A 5,803-nucleotide genomic window follows, 5' to 3' on the forward strand; every position below is an offset into this window, starting at 1 on the left:
TTGGGGTTTGGCAGGGTCATTTGGAGCTTGGTAAATGTTAAAGCCTAGCTTCCCTGGGAGCCCAGGAGCAGGGTCCACAGCCGTTAAAAGTTGACAATTTCCTTTATCGATAGCCATCGAACAGATGATTTATTGAAAACACGAATCTATGGCAAAGATCGTTCTATGGTCTGTGATCAGGATATAGGAAGAACCGGATGGCTACAGCTCCCACCTCACAGACTTCATGTTTCAGTTGGACGTAGAGGCAGGGAGGGAGGTGAGGCAGGACGGCAGGGAGACAGGGAGGCAAGCAGACTGGCAGGCAGGCAGGCAGGCAGGCCGGCCGGCCGGCGGGCCGGCGGGCCGGCAAGCAGGGAGGGAGGCAGGCCGGCAGGCAGGGAGGGAGGCAGGCAGGCAGGCAGGCAGGCAGGCAGGCAGGCAGGGAGGGAGGGAGGGAGGGAGGGAGGGAGGCAGGCCGGCAGGCAGGCAGGCAGGCAGGCCGGCCGGCAGGCAGGCAGGCCGGCAAGCAGGGAGGGAGGCAGGCCGGCAGGCAGGCAGGCAGGCCGGCAGGGAGGCCGGCAAGCAGGGAGGGAGGCCGGCAGGCAGGCAGGCAGGCAGGGAGGGAGGGAGGGAGGGAGGGAGGGAGGGAGGCAGGCCGGCAGGCAGGCAGGCCGGCAGGGAGGCCGGCAAGCAGGGAGGGAGGCCGGCAGGCAGGCAGGCAGGCAGGGAGGGAGGGAGGGAGGGAGGGAGGGAGGGAGGCAGGCCGGCAGGCAGGCAGGCAGGCAGGCAGGCAGGCAGGCAGGCAGGCCGGCAGGCAGGCAGGCAGGCCGGCAAGCAGGGAGGGAGGCAGGCTGGCAGGCAGGCAGGCCGGCAGGCAGGCCGGCAAGCAGGGAGGGAGGCCGGCAGGCAGGCAGGCAGGCAGGCAGGCAGGCAGGCAGGCAGGCAGGCAGGCAGGCAGGAAGGCAGGCAGGGAGGGAGGGAGGGAGGCAGGCAGGCCGGCAGGCCGGCAGGCAGGCAGGCAGGCCGGCAGGCAGGCAGGCAGGCCGGCAGGCAGGCCGGCAAGCAGGGAGGGAGGCAGGGAGGCAGGCCGGCAGGCAGGCAGGCAGGCAGGCAGGCAGGCCGGCAGGCCGGCAGGCAGGCAGGGTGGCCGGCAGGGAGGCAGGCAGGCAGGCCGGCAGGGAGGGAGGGAGGGAGGCAGGCCGGCAGGGAGGGAGGGAGGCAGGCAGGCCGGCAGAGAGGGAGGGAGGCAGGCCGGCCGGGAGGGAGGCAGGCAGGCCGGCCGGCAGGCAGAGAGGCAGGCAGGCAGGCCGGGAGGGAGGCAGGCCGGGAGGCAGGCAGACCGGCCGGCCGGGAGGGAGGCAGGCAGGCCGGAGGCAGGGAGGGAGGGAGGCAGGCAGGCAGGCAGGCAGGGAGGCAGGCCGGCCGGCCGGCCCGGCGGGGAGGGAGGCAGGCAGGCCGGGAGGCAGGGAGGGAGGGAGGGAGGGAGGGAGGGAGGGAGGGAGGGAGGGAGGCAGGCAGGGAGGGAGGCAGGCAGGCAGGCAGGCAGGCCGGCAGGGAGGGAGGGAGGCAGGCAGGCAGGCAGGCAGGCCGGCAGGGAGGGAGGGAGGCAGGCAGGCAGGCAGGCAGGCAGGCAGGCAGGCAGGCCGGGAGGGAGGCAGGCAGGCCGGGAGGGAGGCAGGCCGGCCGGGAGGGAGGCAGGCCGGCAGGGAGGGAGGGAGGGAGGGAGGGAGGGAGGGAGGGAGGCAGGCAGGCAGGCAGGCAGGCAGGCAGGCAGGCAGGCAGGCCGGCAGGCCGGCAGGGAGGGAGGGAGGGAGGCAGGCAGGCAGGCCGGCCGGGAGGCAGGCAGAGAGGCAGGCCGGCAGGGAGGCAAAGAAAGAAAACGTGGCATCAGGGTACCTGGTGGGCTCAGGTGGTGGATCGTGCCACTGTATCTCGTGGGTTGCGAGTTCGAGTCCCACGCTGGGTGTAGCGCGCGCTTACAGTAAAATCTTTGAAAACCCATCCACAAATACAGGAATAAACAAAACATGGTATCAAAGGGGAGTAAGTGATTGATCGATGGGGGGTGGGGATCAAACGGGAATATGTGTCTAACCCGTAACCTATTCTTTATCGACGCTGCTTTCACTATTTTGCCCCGATGACTTTTTCCACAAGCGGTGGTCCCACCTGAGCGGGCTCCCTTCATCTTAAGATGTTCTGCAGCGAGAGGAAAGGCGTGAGAGGCAAAAGTTAGGCGGATCCATACAAATAAAGACAATCATCGTTTCTGAGACCAGTAGCCAAAGCTCTGCCTCCGTTTAGGATCCAATGTCGTACTTATCTCTTTAAAAACAGAAATACATACATAAAAACCAGGCAGGGTCGTTGGCTCGGATAAGGGAGGAAGCTGAAATGCAATCATGGAGAACAACATAGGGGGTAAGAAGTTGCAAGCCAGAGCGATTTCACCACCCGTAGCCTTTGAAATGATGATTTGGTGTCTTCGGATACAAGAGAGCTCACCCTACGTAGAAGGTTTCCCACCGCTTGTCATGAAGTATCGGAACACCACAAGCGGATTCCCGTGCTACCAAAACCTCTCTGCCAACATAATCTGTAACAGCTGCATTCTCTTGTATCGTGTGAGTGTAGCGTCATTCATTGCACCACTCTGCCATTGTTTGACCTTCCAGCGGATTGTAATTTTCATTTCTTTCGGCGTGCGTGTGGGTATGCGTATCGGGCTATCGAAAACGATCTAGCCACGTTCGGTCCTCTTTTTCTCATTTCTCATAGATGAGTGATGGCGTCAAAGGATACACCTCAGGAAACCCCACATGGAAGAGAGGCAAAGGGAAGGGGGGGGGCAGAGTGCTTCTGTGTCCCGTGCCGCCCCCCCCCCCCCCGCACTCTCCCAACACACCAGTCTCCCCTCCCCCCCCCCCCCCCCCCCGTTCCAGGTGTTGGAACAACCCGGAAGTGCCTGAATTAGGGGAGTTCTTTGACGGGGGGGGGGGGGGGGGGGGGAGGTTGGGGAGCACCAATGTTTGGAAACATTGCAGGGCTACCAAGAGTCAGTGTCTAAGGTACTTGGGGGGGGGGGGTGAGGAAGAGGGGGGCGTGGGGTTTCTTTCTCTTTGAGGTGATGGAAATAGTTTGGAATGAACAGTGATGGTCCCATAGCTTTGTGAGTAGTAGCCTAAGATAGCCCGCTGAAGTGTACACACACCTGTACATTTGTTTACTTATTACGTATGCATTCATTCCAGTTGAGTGAGTGGGAGAGAGAGGGGGTAGGGAGGGAGAGAATGGATCACCAGGCAGGCTCCAAGGTGTCAGCACAGAGCCAGATGTGGGGGCTGAAATTCAAGAACCCCGAGATCATGACCTGAGGCGAGACTGGGACACCTTACCGAGTGAGGCACCCAGGTGCCCCTGAACTGTTCGCTTTTACAAGGATGGGAATTTTGGCATGCGAGTTGTGTTTCCAGTGTTAATAGGTGAGGAAACACCTAGAATAGTAAATGCGGGCGGGCGGGCAGGCAGGCAGTCGATGTTTTCTTTTTCTTTCCCTTCTGGGCTTCAGAGGGGGATGGCGAGTGTGAGGGAGGGAGTCCATGACACTGGGCGTAGGTGTTCTTGTGAGCTGAGCGGCTTGGGAAGTTCCCCGAACTACATGACCCCACAGGAGAACAGGAATTCCTTCTCGACGGCAAGAGAGTGGGCGACTAGCACCGCCTGAGTCTGGCAGAGCCTCAAATCTAAGTCGGGGTGGGGGAGCACTTCTGCTGTCCTACCGGTCCTGACCCTCCCTGTCTGTCTGAGGGCCCCTGAGCCGCAGGGGTGGTGTTTTGAGTTGTCCCTCTGTGGTCGTCTTTTACACCAAATACTTCTGTTGAAGGTGCTTGGAGAATAACACAGGTTGGTATTTCCAAAATGACCTTGAGATCCTATTCTCTGCCCCTCCGCCCCTCCCGTGCGCGCGTGAAGACACCCACCCACACACACCCCCCCCCCCCCGCCCCCGCGCACACACCCCACCCCTTCCCATTCCTTCTAACTACAACTGTTCCTATTTCCATCCATGTACTCCCAGACAGCTTCCTCAAGCCCCACCGCCCACCCCGTCGACCTCTTTGGGTAGTATAAAAGCGACCAACAGGCAGGGGGCGTCCGGGCACCACGGTGGTGGAGTGAGGGAGTCCGTGTGTGACGACTACGGGCGGATCGCAGCAGAGCGGCCGGGACGCAGCACCTGCCTCGCCGGCGCACAGTCTCGTCCCCAGCCACCTGGGTCAGTAGCGTTTCCCGGCTGGGGTGGGGGGAGGGGGACATGGAACGGAGGGCGCACCAAGAGGGCTTTGTGGATCGAATGGACGCCTAACCGAGACCCTCCTTCCTGCCACCAGACACCGTTTGTGGATGGTCGTCGTCTCGCCGTCACGCAGCCCCCACCAGTGCTACAACGAAAGAAACGGGTGTCAAGGATAGTAATGCAAACGAAGGCGGGGCCGATCCGATCAGGGGAAGCGGCGACAGGAGTGGAGGTGGGAGGAAAAAAAAAAAAAAAAAAAAAATCACGGGAAGAAAGGACAGGCGTGGGCCAGGGCGGTCGCACCGGGGGGGGGGGGGGGGGGGGGGGCAGCGGGTCAACGCTCGTCATCGAACCCGGGGACTCGGGTGGACGACCTCACCGGGCCCAGAGTCGCTAGCGATCCACTGGTTTCCTAAACTTTGGGGTAGACGGCCGTGGCGAAGTCCGGCGTGCTGGTCAACCTCGGGGACCAGCTCAACGGATCCCCAGGTCATGGGGCTTGGCCGTGCTGGTAGAACTCGGGTCTCCTCGAGTCCCGGGCACTCAGGCAACCGGGGTTCGGGTCGCCGGTGTGCCGGTCGGCCCCGGGGCTAAGGGGTCGGGACTCGGGGCTCAAGTGATCGTGTCCCCGGCCCCCGGCGTGCCGGTCGATCTCGAGCCCCGAGTCGCCGGGTCGCCGGTCCGCGGTGTGCCGGTCGACCTCGGGTCTCAGATCCGTAGATCCCAGCGTCCCCGGTCCCCGGCGTGCTGGTCGACCTCGAGCACCGAGCCCCGGGGCCGCGGGGTCGCGGTCCCCGGCCCCCGGCCCCCGGCGTGGTCGACCTCGAGTCCCCGGTCCCCGGTCTCCCAGTCCGCGGTGTGCTGGTCGACCTCGAGGCCGCGGGTCCCCGGCGTGCTGGTCGACCTCGAGCGCCGAGCCTCGGGGTCCTCGGCCCCCGGCGTGCTGGTCGGCCCCGAGTCCCAGGTCCCCCGGTCCCCCGGTCCCCCGGTCCCCCGGTCCCCCGGTCCCCCGGTCCCCCGGTCCGCGGTGCGCTGGTCGACCTCGAGCGCCGAGCCTCGGGGCCCTCGGCCCCCGGCGTGCTGGTCGACCTCGAGCGCCGAGCCTCGGGGTCCTCTGTCCCCGGCGTGCCATTCAACCTCAAGCGCCGGTCCCCGGCGTGCTGGTCGACCTCGAGCACCGAGCCCCGGGGCCGCGGGGCCGCGGGGTCGCGGCCCCCGGCCCCCGGCCCCCGGCCCCCGGCCCCCGGCCCCCGGCGTGGTCGACCTCGAGTCCCCGGTCCCCGGTTCCCGGTCTCCCAGTCCGCGGTGTGCTGGTCGACCTCGAGCGCGGAGTCGCCGGTCCGCGGTGTGCTGGTCGACCTCGAGGCCGCGGGTCCCCGGCGTGCTGGTCGACCTCGAGGCCGCGGGTCCCCGGCGTGCTGGTCGACCTCGAGCGCCGAGCCTCGGGGTCCTCGGCCCCCGGCGTGCTGGTCGGCCCCGAGTCCCAGGTCCCCCGGTCCCCCGGTCCCCCGGTCCCCCGGTCCC

The sequence above is a fragment of the Panthera onca genome, chromosome E1 (genome assembly GCF_046562875.1).
Source record: "Panthera onca isolate mPanOnc1 chromosome E1, mPanOnc1 haplotype 2, whole genome shotgun sequence".
NCBI classification, from domain to species: domain Eukaryota; kingdom Metazoa; phylum Chordata; class Mammalia; order Carnivora; family Felidae; genus Panthera; species Panthera onca.